Below are 20,349 nucleotides of genomic sequence, written 5' to 3'. Positions count from 1 at the left end.
TATTTATTACTGTTAGCCAAGGCTGGCTAACTACTTTAACTACCTATCCATTACTTTTAGCAGAGGCTAGCTAACTACTTTAACCACCTATCCATTACTTTTAGCAGAGGCTAGCTAACTACTTTAACCACCTATCCATTACTTTCAGCAGAGGCTAGCTAACTACTTTAACCACCTATCCATTACTTTTAGCAGAGGCTAGCTAACTACTTTAACCACCTATCCATTACTTTCAGCAGAGGCTAGCTAACTACTTTAACCACCTATCCATTACTTTTAGCAGAGGCTGGCTAACTACTTTAACCACCTATCCATTACTTTTAGCAGAGGCTAGCTAACTACTTTAACCACCTATCCATTACTTTCAGCAGAGGCTAGCTAACTACTTTAACTATTTTTGCATAACTTTTAGCTGAGGCCAGCTAACTGCTTCAACCTTTATTTGCTACTTTTAGCTGAAGCTAGCTAACTATTTCAACCATTTATCCACAACTTTCAGCCGAAGCTAGCTAACTACTTCAACCATTTATCCACAACTTTTAGCCGAAGCTAGCTAACTACTTCAACCATTTATCCATTACTGCTAGCCTTGGCTAGCTAACTACTTTAGCCACTCACCTAACGTTATTACTTTTAGCAGAAACTAGCTAACTACTTTAACTATTTATCTATTACTTTTAGCCAAGGCCAGGTAACTGCTTCGGGTCCATGTCATTGGTTCGACAGCCCATTGGTTCGACATCCCATTAGTCCGACTGTCCGCGGTGCTGAACGGCTCGCGGCGGGCGTATGGTGCGCCGCGACCGGCTTGAGGCGAAGCAGGCTCACGGCTTATGTGTTTGTCACTTTCTTTTTCATTTTAACCCACACCATGATCTTTTCCTGACCCTAACCAAGTGGTTTTTGTGCCTAAACGTAACCAGACCTTAACCACAGGGCATCATGATGATTTCGGAACGGACTTTGGAACAATGAGTTTAATATGGTCGGAACAATGGGATGTCGAACTAATGGGCAGTTCCCACTGCTTCAACCTTTATGTGTTACTTTTAGTCGAGGCTAGTTAACTACTTAAACCTTTTATCCATTACTTTAAGCCGAGGCTAGCTAACTACTTCAACCATTTATCTATTACTTTTAGCTAAGGCTAGCTAACTACTTCAACCATTTATCCATTACTTTAAGTCAAGGCTAGCTAACTACTTCAACCTTAATCCATTACTTTTAGCAGATGCTAGCTAACTACTTTAACCACTTATTTATTATTTTTAGAAGAGGTTAAATACTACCTTAACCATTTACCCAGTACTTTTAGCTGAGGTAAGCTAACTACTGCAAACATTTATGTATTACTTTTCGCTGAGGCTAGTTAACTACTTTTACCATTTATTCATTTGTTTTAGCCAAGACTAGCGAACTACTTCAACCATTTATCCATTACGTTCAGCCGAGGCTAGCTAACTACTTCAACTATTTATTAATTTCTTTTAGCCAAGGCTAGCTCAATACTTCAACCATTTATCTATTACTTTTAGCTAACCATCCATTCTAACCATTTATTCTTTAGTTTCAGCTAACTATTTACATTCCCTGGTCAACTTGTTTTCATGCTCTCTAAATAAGCAACACATGGTTTTAATATGTAACAACTGACTCAGTTTGATGGACAGGTTATAATGAAAGTAGTTAACGTTAGTGAGTTGAGCTTTCTACATACTTCCTGGCAACTGCAGAAGTACCCCCAGGTAAGAGTAGCTCCATCTCACAAACCAAATCAATGCAGCTAAAATCATTATCATACATTTCCTAACCTTTAAAAAATCTGTAAACAAGACATTGTTCAATTCTCTTGTGAAATGGTTTGCAATGCAATTATCCACTGATTTGATTTTTCTGTTTGTGACATGCTTGGTGGTTATATTGAGAAAAGAGAAAACATATGAGTTGGGGGTGAATAAAGAAGAGCATGCAAGGAAATAGAGGAGAGATGCTTAAATCCTGACTTCCAGCAATCTGTTTTCACTATAGTGCTCTTCAAAGCGGGCTCGTAAGTGGTTTATCACTCCACAGACACCAAATACTGTATGTAGTGATGGCACACTACTGAGAGAGAAGTCATAAACTGATTAGAAAGACATGCTCAGAGTCAAAGATCTAGTGCTGTTGAAAATTAAATATTTACTGTCGTTATAAGGGATGTTGATAAGGATTCTAATCATATAAAAAGCTGTCATAAATTTCAAACATGTCTAAAGAGAGATTGTTTTGCCTTTTGGGGAACTTTTTACGCAGAAAAAGCCTTAGAGATGGACATCACTCCATGTCATATATTCAGTCTGTGGTATGGGGTCATAAAGACACATTCCTTCAATTTATAGAAGCCAAAGCGGTTGGGTATCACTACCCTAAATCAAAGCCTTGTGCCTAGAGGGAGCCAGAGAGTGAGTTTGGTCGTGAGGTAAAGATGATCAATCAACTCAAAATGTTCTCCTCCATCATGATTGCAGAGAAGAGTTCAGATATTTAATTGCTAACAAAGACCAATTACTCATCCATATGAAGGAGCAAAATTAAATTACTCCCATTATTGTTCATTATGTGATTTATTCAGTCTGGCTTTCTAAATCAAATTATTTTGGATTCGATCACCCCACGCATAGCTTATATAGTCTTACAAGCCTGTCCCGACTGCATTAGCGTTTATTAAGCTGAAAAACACCCAGAGTCCAACTGACTTGGACAACCATGAGGTTTATTTTCTCTTCCCCACCTCATTATAGACCACAGGTTTAAGAGTGAACCATGGGCCCCCTGGTGATATATAACCTCAGCAGACCCAGCCGTGGGTCCAACCACATTATATATCTGGGCTTGACAAAGAAAAGAAAACAAATATGGCCCCGGCATCCCACTGACTACGATTAATTTTAATGGAAGATGAGAGATGGATGAGCAGTGAACTCAGTCAAGCATGCGGAGAAAAAGAAAAGTGATGGCAAGACAGGGACCAGACAGGAAGACATGGAAATTAAGAGGTACTTATGTTCACATAATTGCATGTAATTATCCCATATTTCACATTTTTCTATTTCTTTTTAAGGCAAAGACAAATAAAAGTATGTGGTGAAAAATTTTAGTAAGACACTCCATTGATAGGCGTATTATAGCCTGAGTTATTAAAAAAAAAGCAAGATTTTCCAGTCAAACACGACAAAAAAAGTTGGCTTTAGTTGCTTGCAGTTAGAGAAGTGAATGGAGGCGGGATCAATGCTGAACAAAAGAAATGCCTGATCAATTACAGAGTATGAGCTCTGCTGAGGACTTCTCCAACCCTGCTGTCAAAATAACGCAGGTAAAGCATTCATCATGCACTGGCAATTAATCGATTAATCATTAGAGAACATTTGAGAGCGCATTATTTCATATGGCAAAGCATGGTAGCCTAACAGTAATTTGAGAGCTTGAACATCACAGCATAACTTCACATTCATGGAGGAATAGTAAGAAATGCAAAACCATACAGTTATTTAAGAGCCACAAGTGAGAAACACTTGAAGTCAGTAAAATATACAGGCCTACAGGCTCCATCTGTCACACTTTGAAAGTATAAAACTACCACTGACGCAGATGCAAGCTGACAGAAAGACAAATATGTTTTTTTCCACAATATTGCAGCAGTGAAACGAGCTCTGCAGGTCACCGCAACTTTATGAATGGAGAAAAACGCAACATCAGCGCCTACTCGCTGAAACCCAGATGGGAAAATATTTTAGAGTTGTTGTTTTTTTTTTATTCAACTTTACTTGCCTGGAAAGCTTATCCCAAAAGTATTAAAACTGCAACAAGGAAAGCAATCACACTGTAAAACGTGACTAGCCTGTCGGAGTTTTTTTTTTTTTTTTTTCACCATGCAGTTTCTCAAAAAGCCGGTAAAAAAGTGCAACTTCACCCGCGCAGGAGCGAATGTAAACTTTTAAATCCACCTTTCTGCATCCCAGTCTTGTCATTTGACCCCCATCTATTTTCACAGACATGCATAAAGAGATAATCCCCCGTGAAACAACGGGCTTCTGAAACAATAGTCACAATCAAAGCCATTGATAACTTCATTGAAGCGCAGTCAACAGATCACTTAACGCGCACAATACCTTGCAACAGTTGGAGTGCCTTGGCGTCGAGGAGCCCAGAGTCGGAATTTGAGACAGGATATGTGCCCCAGAATGGAATATTGAACTATAGCCTTGTGAGAAAAAGAGAAAAGTTGGGAAATGCCCTGTTTAGGGAGAGGGGAGGGGACACAAGAGTGAGGCAGAGACAGAGAAGGAGAGAGGGGGTAGTAACGGACTGCAGGACAAACCCACATTCCTCAAGACTCCTAGAGTTGTTATAACAGGGGCCAAGCAAGCAGCTAAACCTTCACACTGTGGCTAACATGGCTGCACTATCATCACTCTGCAAAAAAAAAAAAAAACACTCCTTCAGGCTACTACCTCATTGATGAGATAAGAGTCTCACCAGAGGTGGTGATCTTTGATGGCTGCAGAGCGGCATTTGCATTAACATCAAGCTGTGGAAAATGAACCACTAATGACAAATCAATAGGTTAACATTACTTACTGAAAGGTGAAGATGTCATAATGGTTTGTGAATAAAAGTATTAAAGGTGTAGTGTGTGGGATTTATGGGGATATATTGGCAGGACTATAATACAAGATGTTTTCTTTTGTGTATAATCACCTGAAAATAAGAATCGCTGTGCTATTGTAACCTTAGAATGAGACGTTTATATCTGTATACGAAGTGGGTCCTCGTCTAAACTGATTGCCCTGTCGCACCCTCGTGTTTCTACAGTAGCCCAGAAAAGGCAATCCAAACACTGGCTCTAGATAAGGCACTTCACGTTTTCACATCTGGCCTGAAGTCAGCAGGCATCTGCAACTAAAGCATCAGAAAAACACTATTTTTTTTAACGTGAAACCGTTTTATTCTGTGTTTTTGCAGGTTTAAATCACTGGCTCCGTTTTGGAGAGGATGAGACCTCTGCAGATAATTCGACTCGGTGAAAACCTACTGAACGTCGGGATCTCAAGTTATCGGGAAAAAAAGGTGAGCACACATTAGCAGGCGCTAGGCTATCTGCATTTCAAGCTGAACAGCATCAGAGAAACACTAATTTGTAACGTGAAACTCCTTTAATCAGTGTTTTTACCAATTTAAATCACCGGTTGTGTTTGTTTTGGTGAGAAGGAGCCCTCTGCAGATAATTGGGCGCACGGTAAAAATTTGCTGAAGGTCTGAGTGACAAATAAGGTAAACGCACATTAAGTTATCAGAGAAATGATGTGAGCACACATTAGCAGGTTCCGGGCCAGCAGCCCCATCTCCAAATGCCAAACAGCAACTGAGAAACACTGATTTGTAACATGAAACAGCTTTTTTCAATGCTTTTACTGGTTTAAATCACCTGGGGCTCATTTATAAAAAGAAAGAAGCGTATGACACTTCCCACCCAAAAGTTGTCATGTGTAAAAACAGACTTGATTGGAGAAACATTGACCAGTGCTTATGAACGTTTTGGAGACGGGAAATTGGCGACACAGATGGTGAGGTGGAAGCCTGATTGTAGAAACTGTAGAATATTTTTTGGTGCATGCTATTTTTGGCTTTTATCTGTACATACATTTTTAGTATGGATCCTATGCATTGTTTTATAAATGATACCCCAAGCCCATTTGTTTTGGAGAGGAAGGAACCACTGCGGATGGCTAATTTCCTGGTAAGACCTCCTGAACAATGAACACTGAAGGGATTCTAACTGGGAGAAGTTTCAGCTGGTTGCAATCTGCAATCCTCACCGCTCGATGCCATTAAACCCCCCTAAATCTTACACATTGTTCCTGTAAAGAAATTGTGATTAGCTGCCATATTTATCAGAATCTAGCGTCATTTAGTAGAAATTAAATGTGACATGTAATTTAACTCCAGATCACAGTCCATTTATAAATGAAGCTAACAACAAAGCATACAGAGCATGTTACTCTGTCACAATGTGTCAAATTTACGCTCGCTATCCAAATAGTCCTGCTATTTACTGCCTCCAACCCACTGAGGCTTGTGATTGACACATCCTTGTGCTTTGTTGCCACAAGTGCTGATAGGAAGTTCACATTGAGAGAGAGGTCATGTGGGTGGTATATTGGTGAGGACAGCTGAGCACATCTCAAGTGTTTCTACCCACTGTGCTGATTTCACCACTCTCAACAAAAACGGTGTGGTGTAGCTGTAGGAAAGAGACTGTTTTGGCTCCAATAAACGACTGCAGAGGTTGAGTCGAGGTGCCTGTTCTCAATGCAAAGTCATTATTAGGCTACAGTTACAAAAGGTAATGTAGGCTAATGAATCAGTTTGCGCCCATACTCAAACAGACTTTAATTTCATGTGAAAATAGTCTGATTCTGACCATCACCAAATTGTTGTTACAGCATATTCAGTATGATATTTATTAGCAAATTGGAGTTACTTTACTAAAAGAAGTTACACAACTGGATATGATCTTTTGTGTTTTTGTGGGATTTGATGAGAGATTGTGAGGAGAAATCTCTGACTAACAAAAGATACAAGTTCAAGACATGGACTTGGCAACGTCTGTGTTGCTGAAGTGTCCAACATCTGTTCCTTTGCTTCATTGATCCGTTGAAAAATGGGATCAACAGATAAAGTATCACTTAATTACCAAAGCCATCTCGATGCTACAATTTGACCCTACAAATGTTCCGATCAAAATCATAACATCTCCAGATATCTATTATGAAAGACCTTAAACCCTTAAAACCTTATTGTGCTTTCCACAATATGAGCAAATTTTTGTTCATGTTTGTGGTTCATCACTGTTCTTATCATAAAGTCTCAGCAAGTTAATAAAAAATCTCAGTTTGAGAGCAAAAAGAAGACCCAATGATTTTACCGATAAACGTGAGGAAGCATTTGATGTAGTTCTTCTGACAGTGTTGTACACTTTTAAACCCTCAAAGGACCTCTGAAGAACTGCTGGTTTGTCAGAGTGGAGAGACCCTGTTTGTCACTGGAAACCTTTTTGGAGGACAACAAGCAGAGTGGCTGTTTGCCGAGGACAGCGACACTCAAATCCTCTCCTCCGTCTGTTCACACACACACACAGGTTTCATAAGGGTCATAAATACTTCTTTAAACAATAGGGCATTATGTAGACCTGAGGGCTACCTGGAAATACTGATTTATTTTCTCAGACGCCATCTGATGAGCCTTTAAGGGCTCGCACAATTTGTTTTAATGATTTTGTCCAATTTTCAAGACACAAATTAACAAAGTTGTGTAATTACAACCATGTGCATGATGCGTTCTAGCTCTGCAGGACATGGCATGATGTAAATCTATCAAAGTGAATGTGGGGGACTAGGATTTTCGCAGATGAGATGATGTAAAACCGCTTTTAATCATCAGGGGATCCATTTAAATTTTACTTGAAAACCTGAACATTTCCACATTGTGTTTATTGATAAATGAGGGTTCAGCTTTGTTGCCACCACATGATTTAAACAACAGTGAAACTAACCAGGGAAATTCCCATTCAGTCACATTTTAGCATTGCTACAGTCTGCTCCTGAGCGTGCAGGCTTACACACAAATGTCAAAACACAACCAGCTACAGGTTCGCACCCCCTCCTCACTTCAACCTATTGAACATGGCGATTCATGCTAATAGGGAACATGCAGCGTGCTGTATAGGACCAGCCGTCAACATGCTCAGAGCCCTGCAGGATGATTTGTGGTGTGCTGCAGAAGCTCGTAGGGAGTCTCACAGTCTCACACTGACACCATGAAAGACTGGGATAGATGGGAACAAAGAATTAGACCCTTAAGGAGTTTCAAGCTTATTTATGTGTGTGTGGATGTATGTGTGTGTCTCCCCCCCCTCCTTTTTTCTGTCTTTCCTCCCTCTCTCTCGCAGCAGTCCCTCCCTCTCCCCTCTAAATAGAACCACATTTCGCCAGGCAGTGCTCTGGCTACAGTGAAAACACACCACTGTCTGTGTGTATTGTGCTTTCAGAGCCCGGGGAAATACTTTTAGTAGCCCTCCCTTCCCTGCTTTCTCCTTACTCAATTGTCTCCCATCTCTTTCTTTCCAGCGCACACTTTTGTATACATGTATGTAAACTCTGACACAGACGCAGACACACCATATGTCAACCTAAGGTAAATACAAATGGCTTGAGAAGCAGGCTGCCTACATGACCCAAGAGCAATAGGCACCCATAATGTCACAGATTTTTTCAACTGTGGTCATTAAAGTAGAGGATGTTTTTCTTTGGATTCATGTTTAGACAAACAAGAACATATGTTTTAAAGATACATAGTTGTAACATCAAGTTTTATTCTTGTTATTCCGTGAAAGTAAAATGATCCTAGTGAGACTTGTGGTTGAGCGCTGTGGCGACTACACGGGCTCACGTTGCGAGAAGCAAGTCATTTGTTTTACACGGACCAGACTGCATTATGTGCCCAGCCCAGTAGGAGCAGGAATGCGGGGGCTTGGTCGGGCTTGGGGTCCCTCTTGTAGCTCACATGGTATAAAAGATGACAAGCCAGTACAGAAACCAGATGAGGATTGCATTGTCCTCACATGAACACATAGTTACACACTTAAAACACACATTAAACCCGCCTCCCCTTTAAATCCCACCCCTAACTCAGATTCCATATGTCAGCTTTGATTATCAGTATCCTTCAGGATATGTTGTGATGCAACTGTCTCCCTGTCTTTGCGTGTGAGTGTGTGCAAACTAAGATGATCTGTACTCTTTTTTCAGTGCTTTTACTTGTGTGTTAGTTGAATTCTTGAAGCCGTGCCTGATCTCTCCCAGCGCTGAAAGAGAGACAACCAGGAGAGACCACCAGAGCCTGATGGGGGCTTTCAGACTGTCTTTAGCCCAGCCAGGAGAGCCTTCACTGAGCCAAATCACTTCCATGACAGCCTTTCAGCGGGGAGAGATTCATGGCCAGAATTAGTCATACTGTACTGCTGTCCTCAAGGGTGAACCGGTGCATATGTGGGTCATCGGAGGCAGAACTGAGCCCGAGGAGTTTATTTTAAAGGATTTAATTTGTTTCCATAACTTGTTTTTCTGTAGAGCTATGTCTTATAACTCTGGTTGTGCCTAAGGGGGCAACAAACATGAAATACATGCACAATGCTGTATTCTCCTTCATGATGTAGAATATAACACAGCTAAAGGTCATTATTCATTCTGTATATAGGTTTCCACGGGCACATAAACATAAACTACTCGTCTTGAGAAAGGCTTTTGGCCAACACATGAAAAGATTCTTTGACCACGAGGTTGACCACCAAAAAAAGATGTAAAGTGATATGAACGTGCCGAAAACTTGTGCTTTTATGAGGTGTTCAAATGTGCTGTAACTCTCAAATAGCTTGCCTCACGTCTGATGCAAGATATTCCATATAGGCTTTTTTTGGAAATCACACGTCTTTTCACAAGTGGTGAAGCTGGATGCACACCAAGGAAATGATGCTTCAGCTTGGCTGGTGTCAACACGTGGTTTCATTTGATGGTGGGAATTTAGCCATCAGTGCTGTCTTTTCTATACTTGAGATTTGCAGTTTATGCTAAGAGGAGATCTAATGATATGTTAAAGAGCAGTGTGTAAGACTTACACAAATTAAGTGGCATCTAGCGGCAAGGATTGCAGATTGCAACCAGCTGAAACTTCTCTCAGTTAGAATTCCTTTAGTATTTACTGTTTAGTAGCTTTTTACCAGGAGCTGAATTATCAGCAGAGGTCTCTTCCCCTCCAAAACAAACGTACTTGTGATTAAAACCATTATAGAGAGCGAATAAAGTGGTTTCACATTAAAAATAAGTTCTTCTCCTACGCTGTTGCAACATGCTGCTCGCCCAGCACCTGCTAATGTGTGCTCCCCTATTTTTCCGTTAACTTAATGTGCGCTCACCTTATTTCTTATCCAGACATTCAGGAGGTTTTAACCGTGGGCCGAATTATCCTCAGAGGTCTCCTCCTCTCCAAAACAAACAGACCTGGTGATTTAAACCAGCAAAAACACCAAATAAAGCAGTTTCACATCACAAATCAGTGTTTATGCAACTCAGTCTCGCATGCAAGGGGCCATTAGGCAGCACGGTGCAGTGGTTAGCATTGTTGCCTCCATTCAAGAGGGCTCCTGGTTGGAACCCCAGGGTGGGGAGGACTTTCTATGCAGAGTTGGCATGTTTTCCCCGTGTCAGCGTGGGTTTTCTCCAGGTTCTCCGGCTTCCTCCCACAGTCCAAAGACATGCAGGTTAATTGGTGACTCTAATTGCCTGTAGGTGTAAATGTGAGTGTGAATGGTTGTCTGTCCCTATGGTGGTAACCCTGCAATAGTCTGGTGACCTGTCCAGGGTGTACCCCGCCTCTTGCCCAATGCCAGTTGGGATAGTCCCTCTAAATCCTACATACTGGACCCTTAAAGATTTCATGCAAGATATGGAGAGGAGAAAAGTCCCAAAGATTAGCCAATGGTCATTTAAATCTGCAGGATTAAAGAAAAAGAGAGGAAAAAATCGAGGGTTGTTTTGAGGGTTTCTTTTCATTCTTTGTATGCTAAGCAAGTCAAATGAGGCAACGATGAGGAGACTCACTGGAGCTTCAAAGCCCTCCAATAGTGGAAAAAAACAGAAATCTTCTTGCTTGTGTACATCGCTCACTGTCATAGTTCCCATTTTTTCCACACTGAGTTTATCCACTCTCTGTCTCTCTAGCTGGTAGTATGTTTTGGCAAAGGGTAACCTTAAGGTCATGGGAGCGTTGAGGTGTGTGTGTGTGTGTGTGTGTGTGTGTGTGTGCATACAGAGTGTGTGCGTGTGGTAAGGTGGAGCTGAGGGATTATGGGTTGGTTTTGTAGTGTCATCATGGCCTTGGGGTTTGTGGTTGGAGCCTGTGGGGTCAGGGTGGAGTGTGACTGGGTCTAGAGATGATCCCAGCTGGGAATCCTGTGGTCCGCTGGTGGTTTTTTCCCTGGATGGATGAAAATATGATCGCTGCACCACACACATAAAGACATATGAAGACACACAGACACAAACAAACACACGCAAGACCACATAAAGAGAGAGATATAGATATATAGATAGACAGACAGACAGAAAGACAGACACACAAACAGAGAGACAGACATGTCCTCACGTGCAGAGCACTGGAACAACCCATAACCTCCTCCTTTTTCGCAGCCTCCTTTTCCAATTTTCCTCTGTTCAACCCCTTTTCCTTCCCCCTCTCACGCTTGTCCCCCCCCCTTCCTACCTTTTCTTCCCTCTTTCTTTCCATCATTTACTTACCAGGCAGGCATTTCTTGCCTCACCTTACCCGGAGCACTGCTTTGCTCGACTCTGTAAAGACCTGGCCTTGTGCAGCTGTGCTGCCCCGGTGATGCAGTGGGAGAGGAATGTAGAACTTCAAAGTATAACACAAGAGGAGACAAAGAATGGCAGTGTTCAAGGAAGGATGAGAATATGTGATCTCATAAAACAGCACACAAACACATTGGTCCATTTATGCGAGGTTAGGCTGCAGAGGATGATGAGGAGGAGGGAAGACCTGCCTCACATGTCCCCTGCCTGCTTTGTGGGAACCAGAAGAGGAAGAGGCGGGTATACACGTGATGTTGTTCCCCAGAGGTAGAGCGCACTGTAACTCTGCACAAGTCATTCGGCCAAGGTTAAATGACTGTTAAAACATACAGTGGGGAGAGGGATGGAGAGAGGTCGATGTGTATGATACGGCTGAAGTTTGCAGGACTTTGGTTTTTAGTGGGCCATGGAGAGAGACTTTCTGGAGAGGAATTTTGAAATTCCATAACCCTTGTAACTGCAAAAGACAGAGGTTAGGGCCAGTGAGGAAAGAGAGAAATGAAAAGAGAAAAGAGGCAAAGAGAGAAATGTAGCGAGATTCCAAGAGAGCGGAAAGAATCCTCAGACTGCTTGCTAACAGTTTGAGCTTCTAATGGCTTTCAGATGTGTGCGACGTCTTTTGTATTTTCAAAGGAGCATAAAACATTCCCTCTCAGAGGAATCCAAACAACGGCTGGAATTCAGACTCAAAACTCACAACAGCGGTTAGGATGAAATGTTTATCTCATGTTCGCTCGTGTTACAAGTATTATATGTTTTACATCCACAGACAGGCCTGTACTTTTTCAATCAACTTTCATTTCTGGGTGCTTTACTTTCCTATACTGTGAATGTTTTCTCTTTGGGAGTCCTGTAAAGGGTGCGAAAGGCTGGGCGGGGGTGGTGTTTTCCCTACTTCCTGTTCAAGCCTTGGGGGATCTGGGACTTGGACGAGGTGAGGTCATTTCTCGCTCCAACTGTAAAGCTGACTGCAGGGGTGGAGTGGGGGCACTCTCAGTCACATGTATGTTATGGCTGCGCCATGACAGACCAGGGACTCCATTTATCAGACGGTTTATAACACTATTGTATTGGCATTTCAGTCAATAACATGTGCTGTAAAAAATGAGACAGTCGATACCACTCTCGTATCTGTCCAGTAAATATATGGCTGATGTGAAGAGAGGGTTAGCTTAGCTCAACAAGACTGGAAACAAGGAGATATCCTTGTTGCTCCACCGAAAGGTGACAAAATCTTCCTCCCAGCACTAACAGGTTACATCTCATTTGTTTAATCAGTACAAAAACTGAAATATGAAAACCAACAATTCATCGTTTTATGTGTTGGACTATTTCTTAGCTGAGGCCAGCAATGTTGTGGAGTCTCTGCTGGTTGCCAGGCAACTGAAATAACCTTACCTTGTCCAAGTCCCAGATCCCCTTTTGACTGTCACATACACAGTGTTGGAGAAGCTCCCACAGAAAAGCACTGCGAAGTGGCTTTGTATTGCTTTTTTACACAGCTGGGGAGGTTAACCATCCATCCATTTTTATCCACTTATCTGGGTCAGGTGATGGGTGAGGCAGGCTCAGCAAGGTTCTTCAAGCATCCCTCTTTCTAGCAGTGCTTTCCAGCTCCTCCTGGGGGATCCTGAGGCGTTTTCAGGCCTCCCACTAGTTGGACGTGCCCGGAAAACCTCAAAAAGGAGGCACCCAGGAGGCATCCTGATCAGATGCCCAAACCACCTCAACTGGCCCCTTTCGATGCGAGGGAGCAGCGGCTCTACTCTGAGCTCCCGGCAGATATCTGAGCTCCTTACCATATCTTTAAAGCTAGCCTAGTCACCCTACGGAGGAAACCCATTTCCGCCACTTGTATCAGCAATCTCATTCTGTTGGTCACCACCCATAGCTAATGACCATAGGTGAGGGTTTGCATATAGATAGACTGGTAAATCAAGAGCTTTGCCTTGTGGCTCAGATCCCTATTCACCTCGACAGTATGGCGCAACATCCACATAACTGCTGATGCCGCACTAAACCGCCTGTCCATTACACACTCCATTTTACCCCCACTTGGGGACAAGTCTCTGAGATACTTGAACTCAGCCGCTTAGGGCAGTAACTCTTTCCCAATCTGATGAACATTTTCCAAACCAACCAGTCAGTATTAATCCTTTAAGTCTTATTTTTCTGCAAACTGAAAAATACTTCCAGTAAAGCATGAATCTCTCTATTGTATCACTTGTCGAGGTATGTTTTTAATTGTGGAATTGGCTTTTGGTCACCCCTCGTGGCCTTCAGGGGTGAAAAACGTCAATGATAACTGCGGTTGTCATCAGTCAAAAATCAATCAAAAATCAGTGCGTGTTTTCCACCTGGTGGCCTCAGGGGCAGTAATGAGTCCATTATGGCTATGCACACCACAATAAAGCAAAAAAATGCTGCACTAGAAAACATTATTAAACAAGCGACACAAAGATGAGCTTTATTTTTTGTCTTACCAAACAGTATTTTTTTAATTATTATTTTTTTGGTTTAACAAGAGAAAAGACTTCAAGGATGAAGACTAACTGGTTGGTTTGGCAAATGCATATCTGGTTAACCTCCCACCTCATTTAAAAGGCAGCATACAGCTGCTTCCTTGCACTATTGTACTGAAACTAATGGGACTGCCTCACGAATGGGGCTAGCTCCCCCCACAGTTGAACAGAAAATAGGGAGAACACCACCTTAGCCTTATTAAACTGCCAGATAGGAGATTGATATCCATCTTTTCATCTCTCCCTCCACTGGAAAGGGAATAAGCTCATTTCCAAAAATGCAAAACTATTCCAATAAACACATAGAAACTGACGGTAGGACAGATGAATGGAGAGTCACTGACAGACAAAAAAGGATGTTGTGGTATTATGAGGTGGGAAAAAATTGCTACTATATAGACATCTCCAAACATTCATATACATGGTAATCATCTGCCATCCTCATATGCAAGAACAATTTATAGAGTCATATGTTTTTTTATCCTAAAAAGTCAAACGTATTCTTTGATAGACCCAGTTGCTTCCAGCTTAAATGATCTCCTCCCTATTTCCCTACCATGCAACCTTTTTCCCCTCTGAACTAATCAAACTTCAATGATTCAGAGCCCAGAAGTTCATCATCACTCATGGTTCCAAAATGAAATCAGGTCAATTTAGGAACTGATATTCGATATAGCTGCTTTAGTGAGTCCCCAGAGCCAGGCTGCGACACCAGGGTCCATGTTATTCACTTGGGCTGAGCCTGACTGTGCCACCAGAGGCTGGCTGGCAATCTCCCCCCTCAGGTCTGGCTCCAGAGGTGGGCCCCGGTGTTCCTGTACCAGGTGAGGTACTCTGTCTCCCAGTGTGCCGTTTCATCATGGTCTTCTTGAATCGCTTTTAGTCTGGCTCCACCCCTGGGACCACTTTGCTTTGGGAGACCCTACCAGGGGCTATTAACCCTGGACAACACCCCCCCCTGTATCACAGGGATACACAAACCACGTTAAGGTGACGATTCTTGGAGGGGATCTGATCAGGATCGGGCATCTGATCAGGAGGCCTTCTTGGCGCATCCCGTTGGAGGTGTTCTGGGCACGTCCCACTGGTATTAGGCATTATCTCATCTGGCCTGGGAACGCCTCGGGGTCCCACAGGAGGAGCTGGAAAGTGTTGCTGAGGAGAGCGACATCTGGAATGCTTTGCTCGGCCTGATGCCCCGTGACCAGCTTCAGTTAAGCAGTTGAAAATGGATAGATGGATGCTTTGGCGAGTAACCAAATATATACCTGTATAACACTAGATATAAGACTGTGACTGCAGCGGCATTGCATCAGGAAACTTTGTAACCTACTCTACTGTAAATTCAACTGATATGTTTTCCCCAAGCCCAGCTTATGGTGAGTTCAAGGCAGTTCATACTGAGGTGTGGTCCTTCTAAAAATGCCTGCCGTTCCTTTACCTTTAAAATTTTTCTTCCCTGCTTCAAACACTCTTCACATTTCTTAAGTAAATTGTTATGATTGAGATTGAGATTGAGAAATATGATATACTGCCACAAACAGCCCAGTCACAGACTCAGTCCAAAACCATACAACCCATTACATTTGTGTCTCCGTCCCTGGTCCCTGGTAGGAATCAAACCTCAAACTTAAGTTTAAATGGGTTTAACACTGAACATAACGCTGTATTTGAGACTTTTAATTAATAAACTGACCATTTAGTTACTTGTTTAGCTCAATTTAGCCAAACTATTTTCATCAGCTCCAACATAGTTTCATCTTATACGAGTTCAATCTTCTCCCAAAACACCAGAAAACAATTTGGTGCAGAGCGAGATTGTTGTGTTGGTCTGTAATATATACTGGACACTCATACAGGGTATACCTCAAAGCATTCATAAGACTCCTGCTGGAATGTCAGAGAGAGGCTGTGGCTCTGTGGATCATCAAATCTGGATCCTCTCAGCAGACTGTGGTAACGAGTTACAGACAAGGAACAACAACAGACTCACTCATTGTGTATTCGAGAAGACTTGGTGTCGCTGACTGTTTGACAGGTCAAGAATCACTGGCACACATCATGGGTCTTTGCTGCATGTTACCCAAATGCCAGTTTACTGAGACTAATAGAGTGTGTTGAAGGCAGAGTGATGTCTTCTGTGTTTATGTGTTAAATGATAAAACGAGGTGATGATATCTTTGACATCAGGAACTTAATTATACTGTTATTGTGCCTTAGAATAACTGCACCTGTCTCCATTTAACAGCACAAATGAGACTCTTGGAACACTGTTACCATTACCACCCGGTGTTATCCTTGTCCAGTCTGGCATGGGGAGGGGAAAAGGAGTCCAAGTATGAAACTTTGTAAGACAATTTCGTCATTGTAGCTTTTAAACTGATTTTCATCATCAACAAAATTCAACACAAATCAGAGGTATTAATTGGCTTTATGATCTCTAGCATGTTGTTTATATTAAATTAATTGTACCTTGAAATAACTGCTGCCTGTCTCATTTCAGCAGCACATGTGAAGCCTCAGCTCAGCCTCCACAAACATCTTCCTGCAGCCTGTCATTGGGGTATGAAATCCCTTAAGACTACTCCTCTTCTCATGTCAGGCATGTCTGTTTTTAAAACAGTAAATAGTCAGCTGTCTGTTGAACTGCACATGCCTTAATTCCATACCTCGAGTGTCAGCAGTGGATTGCATGAATTCACTTCAGCAGAATTACCCCCAGGTGTTATCTTGGTGCGACCTGCACCACCTGAACAATGCCTGCGGTGGGATTAGGACAGCGGGCTGAGCGAACTTTGGTGAGATGATTTCCTCTGGACATGACGGCCATCAGGTAGATGAGAGAACGGAGAAGTGAGGCCATCATTAGAGCAGTGAGGGAATAATGTATTAACTGTGTGTGTTTGTGTCTAGTCCATCGCTGGAGGACAGTTCTGAGAGGAGTCCAGAGGAGCCCCCTCTCCTTTTAATTGAGTACCATAATGTGGAACAGCACAAGGAACTTGCTGCCTCCACATCTGGTAGGAAATGCTAACTTTCACATTGTTGTTGATTCTACCAAGGACAACTGAGGCATTTAACGTCCTTTTGATTTTAAGTCAACACAGAGCCCAAGAGGAAAAAAAACAAGAGGAAGAAGAATTGCTTCAAGCACCCCTGGGCCTGGACCAGAAGGACATTCTGCAGCTGCATCAGTGTCAACGATGAAGAGGTATAAATTACTCTATGAAGGTTTACAGCACAACACCTCACTCAATGGTTTTTGCACAAGAAATGTTCAGAGTATACATGTGGGAAATTGATGTCAGCTGTTATGAGTTGTGCTGTAAAAGCTTTCATAGTTTTAGGGTGGCACAGTGGCTCAGTGGTTAGCACTGTGGCCTCACAGAGAGCTCCTGACCTCTGGTCCTTTCTGTGTGGAGTTTGAATGCTCTTCCTGTGTCAGTGTGGGTTTTCTCCAGGTGCTCTGGTCTACTCCCACAGTCTGAAAATATGCAGGTGATTGGACACTCTAAACTGGCCCCTAATCTGATTCTATCTGTTCAAATTCAGCATAAATATTGAATTAATCCACTGGTCAATAAACACTAAAATAAAATCACTTATCTGTGTCATGACCCCTAAATAAGCAAGAGGAAGCACTGATATATTTTTCTGTATACCTGTCTATTGGTGCCAGGAATAACTGAAATGTAGACAGTGTTGTGTAGAGAAAAATAACATGTTATCACATAAAATAACACACTGCATCTTTATTCCTTAAAGGAATAATCCCTGAACTGACAAAAAAAGTTGTTAATGTTTTCTAAAGCTGAAAGATATTTGTTAACATTAGTAATATTGGAGTAAAACACACATTTAATTCAAATTATGATCGGTTAAGAAACACAAAATGCTGATTTGAGTAAAGTTATATACATTATTAATATGAAATCAGCTGCAAAACATCAAGAAACAACAAAAAATCCAATTCTAGAGGCTTTGAATTTTCCAGCAGCACTCAGCTCACACCCAGTGCCTTGTTGCGCTGCCAGTTGGACATATTTTTTGAGTCCCACAAGTTGAAAAATGTTCAGCTTTTGGATTAAAAAGGCCCCAGTCGCCACTGTTACTTTGGCCAACCAATCACAGTGGAGGAGGGACAAATACCGCAGAGCCACAGGCACATGCACAAGTGCTGAACAACAACAACAGTGGAGGATAAATATATTTATATGATTTATGCCACTGAGTTTAAAAAGAAAAAGGCTGAAAAATGAAGCCTAATCCTCCTTTTCCCCTTCTCGTCGACTCCTGGAAGAAGGGAGGGCTGGGCAGCAGCACCATAGGAAATAGCGTCTGGATTTAGAAACAATCTGTCAAGCACAACCTATATAACAACTCTGATATCTCCTTCCTCCACACCTCTTAAAATGTTTGCACTTTAGTGTGCCATAAACTTGTCATCTCCAGTCCAGTAGAGCCGTAACTTGCCCATTTCCAAACTACATATATACCCATATGGATTGAAATTTACTGTTGGGTTTTAAAAGACTTAAATTTATGTTAACATTTAAAAAGTCAAGATTTACTTACGGAGTATTCTGCATCCACAAGGATCGGAGATAACCCTCATACACTATTTCCATTAAATATCCTAAACCCATGATATTATTTGCAATGAAATGTTGTAAGTCAACTTTTAGTGCTGTGAACTTCACCTCTATGTAACTCATGTACTTTAAGTGCTGATTTCCTACATTTTCCAAATGCCTTGTGACAACCTCCAGAGAACATGGCTGAACTTGCTCCATTCAACTGCAAATTATTGCTTTGTGTAAGAACACTTAGTAGCATAACACCAACAATAACAATAATAATAATAATAATAGTGAGATAAATGTTTCCAGTTAGGGAAAAGTGAGTCAAGCCCCACTGTCAGAAAGTCAAGTGGATGTTTAGTATTGGAGTGTGTTACTGTGAAGGACCCAAGTACAACTTTGGTGTATTGTAGTGGTGTCCAAACTGTTAACAAGAACAACACACACAGTTGTGTTGCAGTTGTTTCTCAGTTCTTTACTTCAGTCCATCTGACCTGCACCCTGCTGAATCCCCTGAGCTTACATTTGATTATAGGTTTGAGTGTTTAATTTAATGCACCCATGCAAATCTTGGGATCTTCAGCAGTGGAGGAAGTACTCAGATATTTTACTGAAAGGTTATGCGTGCGACATTCAGAGCATTAATACAGCAGCAAACCACTAATGGTGTCCTGAGCAGAGAATGAAGTCATGTAACCTCTGTGTGTGTTGTAATCCAAATTTCTCTGTGGTTTGTTGTGGTAAGCCGGTCCAGCTGTGCATGTTTGTATCCCACTGGCTAGCTCATTACTGCTGCTTTACATTACGCTCATACAGTGGTTACTGCTGATATTGGGATGCTGTTATTGTGGAAGTGTAGCGCTTACCCTCCGGTTCCCCCTGGTTAACTAACATTGTTAGCCCTGTCAGTACTGTTACTGTTGTTAATGAATTTCACACAGAGTCCCTTTCAGTTAAAGTAGCAATACAAAAATGTAAAGTTCAGTTATATGTAAAAATTATTCACTCAAGTTCTTGAGTGTATGTACAAAGTACTGACAGCTAAATACACGTGGAAGCATCAAAAGTAACAGTGCTTTTGGTAACACTTCAAACAAATTGCTTTTGAGCAAGTTATTTATTTATTTTGTCTTATTTGTCTCAGGGTCTTTCTTGATGTTAACCTTTAAGTCAAGTCAAGTCAGCTTTATTTATATAGCACATTTGATACAGCAAGCGTAAACTCAGTGTGCTTAAGATACATCAAACATGACAAACATATAATATTGTATGAGATAATAAAGTATTACATATATAAAAACAAGTAGGACATGATAAAACAAACAAAATAAAAAGGTATTATTATTAGCATTATTCTTAAAAAAAAGGGGAAATCATTCATTCATCTTCTAACCGCTTCATTCTCTTGAGGGTCGCGGGGGGGCTGGAGCCTATCCCAGCTGACACTGGGCGAGAGGCAGGGTACACTCTGGACAGGTCGCCAGACTATCGCAGGGCTGACACATAGAGACAAACAACCATTCACAACCATTCATTCACACCTACAGACAATTTAGAGTTATCAATTAACCTAGTCCCCAATCTGCATGTCTTTGGACTGTGGGAGGAAGCCGGAGTGCCCGGAAAAAACCCACGCTGACACGGGGAGAACATGCAAACTCCGCATAGAAGGGCTCCCACATCCGGGATCGAACCGGCAACCCTCTTGCTGTGAGGCGACAGTGCTAACCACCACATCACCGTGCCGCCCAGGGGAGATAATAATAATACAAATTCCTAAAACAA

The 20,349-nt window shown here is 41.9% G+C and overlaps 2 protein-coding genes across 2 annotated transcripts in view; one reads left to right on the top strand and one right to left on the bottom strand.

The window, feature by feature from the left end:
* fbn3 (fibrillin 3) overlaps nucleotides 1–4,304 on the bottom strand; it is an 87,222-nt gene extending 82,918 nt beyond the window's left edge. The window contains exon 1 of the mRNA XM_033621699.2: nucleotides 4,149–4,304. The gene's annotated coding sequence lies outside the window, so the exon portion shown is untranslated. The remainder of the gene's footprint in view (nucleotides 1–4,148) is intronic.
* The window catches only part of lsm7 (LSM7 homolog, U6 small nuclear RNA and mRNA degradation associated), a 284,833-nt gene that overhangs the window by 211,466 nt on the left and 53,018 nt on the right, over nucleotides 1–20,349 (top strand). The window lies entirely within an intron of this gene.

Source organism: Epinephelus lanceolatus, chromosome 6 (genome assembly GCF_041903045.1).
Source record: "Epinephelus lanceolatus isolate andai-2023 chromosome 6, ASM4190304v1, whole genome shotgun sequence".
Taxonomy (NCBI): Eukaryota; Metazoa; Chordata; class Actinopteri; order Perciformes; family Serranidae; genus Epinephelus; species Epinephelus lanceolatus.
Note: the sequence above shows the minus strand (reverse complement) of the source record. Positions and strands in the feature narration are given on the sequence as shown.